The sequence below is a fragment of the Lactuca sativa genome, chromosome 8, assembly GCF_002870075.4.
Source record: "Lactuca sativa cultivar Salinas chromosome 8, Lsat_Salinas_v11, whole genome shotgun sequence".
Classification (NCBI taxonomy): domain Eukaryota; kingdom Viridiplantae; phylum Streptophyta; class Magnoliopsida; order Asterales; family Asteraceae; genus Lactuca; species Lactuca sativa.
In genome coordinates this window covers 96,733,746-96,735,704 of record NC_056630.2, presented here as the reverse complement: position 1 = coordinate 96,735,704, position 1,959 = coordinate 96,733,746, and the positions used below count along the sequence as shown (strand labels likewise).

The 1,959-nt window shown below is 40.0% G+C and overlaps 1 non-coding gene across 1 annotated transcript; it reads left to right on the top strand.

Annotated features, from left to right (window-relative positions):
• The first annotated feature begins 313 nt into the window (after positions 1–313).
• On the top strand, positions 314–420 carry LOC128128234 (small nucleolar RNA R71). The gene has a single exon (XR_008226095.1). It is a non-coding gene; the product is annotated as a small nucleolar RNA R71 (small nucleolar RNA).
• The last annotated feature ends 1,539 nt before the right edge of the window (positions 421–1,959 follow it).

The window sequence follows — 1,959 nt, the reverse complement described above, 5'->3', positions numbered from 1 at the left end:
CAAGTGTGGACCACTGCATCGCTCACACCCCACTCTTATGGCATGTATCGACTGGTCCATTTGTGTTATCCGGCGATCCATGTTATTTAGCATTGCCATGACAGCTGCAATTTCTTCAGTTTGGGTCCCTCCACCGCCTTTACTTCCGTCTTGCCTCGGGTTATGGTACTCGCGAGAGTGTTTCGCGAATTCTTCGATGAGCTCCTTGACCTCCCTTGGATTTTTCTTTGTCAACGGTCCTTGAGAATCAAGGAGTTGTCTTGTCATTACATTGACCCCATCATAAAAGATTGACATCTCTTGCTGCACATTTAGGTCATGTTGAGGGCAATTTCTGAGTAGGCCCTTGTACCGCTCCCATGCTTCGTATAGTGACTCCCCCGGTTGTTGCTCAAAGTTGGCTATCGCCTTCTTGAGTTTGGCTATCTTGGATGGCGGGCAGAACTGGTCCAGGAATTGCTCACGCATTTGAGCCCAAGTGGTGATTGTACCTGGTGGGAGTGCTTTTAACCACTCCTTAGCAGCTCCTTTGAAAGTGATAGGAAGCATCCTAAGCAAGACTGTATTTCTTGTGACATTTGGTACATTAAAGTAATCAGCAATGTCGTTGACTTCGTCTAGATGCTTAAAAGCATCCTCATGATCCTTCCCGAAAAATGGGATGTCCTTCAGTGCTGTCAATATGTGTCCTTTTAGTTCGAATGTGGCAGTGGTAGGAATTGCGGGTTGGACTAACCCAGGACCCATGTCATCTCGGATCCGCTTTTTGTATGCTCCCATGGACATTTCTTCAATCGCTGCCATCTCGTTCCTTGGCTCGTTCTCGGGTTCACTTGTGTGTTCTTCAAATTCTGGCTCGGTATCGCTTTCGGACTCGGTTTGCACGGGTGTGTGTTCCAAATGCTCAAAATTGCTCTTGTGCTTCGCTGATGAGCTGGACTCTCCCGTCTTCTTTCCCGACTTCCTAGAAAAGGCTGACTTCAATTCTTGCAAGGGTGTCTTTTTCTTGTGAAGTGCAGATTCGGGGTCTTCCAGTGGTGGCACCAAGTGTGTGTTTGAGCTTCTGGTCATGAACTCCTGCAACTTGCTAAACTAAAACGTAAAACTGAACTAAAATAAGAAAAACTAACTACCAAATAAAAATTTTAAAAATTTTGCCTGTCCACGTCGTGGCAAGTATATGGCCACGTCGTGGACTCTGTAAAAAAAAAAAATTTTTTTTTTTGCTGAAAAATTAACTTTTTGTGGCTGTGTTTCCACAAAAAGGATCGATTAATTTAATGCAAATAATTAAACTACAAACTAAGCCGTTCCCCGGCAACGGCGCCAAAAACTTGATGTGCACAAAAGTACCCACTAATTTTAATATTTATAACCTAACAAACTTAGACTATCTATGCACTTATAGGCAGTGTACCTAGTCAGATTACAGTATAGCTTAGGTAAGTCGGGTGTCGATCACAGGGAACGGTGTTCTAATTAATTTACTTACTATTAAATTAACCTAATTTATTAACAGATTTAAATAAGGGTTTTATCTGATTTTACAAGATCAGATGAACTTAAATCCAATTCAATAAGTAAAAACACACACTCTTGTTTAGATTGAATCCACTTTTCCCTTATGGCTAGCTAACAATTACGGATTACTAAGTTGGTTTTTAATTATATTAGTAATTTAGTTCTATCTTACCAATATTTAACTAATTCATGTCAAACCATGTATGTTCACACATAATTAAACACAGAACCAATTATAGTTGAAAATATGCTATATAAGATTTGTTGTGTAAACGCAATTATGATCACAATTCTCGTTCTCTAGCACAGCTAAACTTTATTTATTCTAATTATTAACTAAGATTGGTCAATCCTAGCTCTAACAATTCAATGGTCACTAAATTATTAGGTAAACAGGTTCATGCAGTTTAATGGTCACTAAGCTACACAGAACATGTA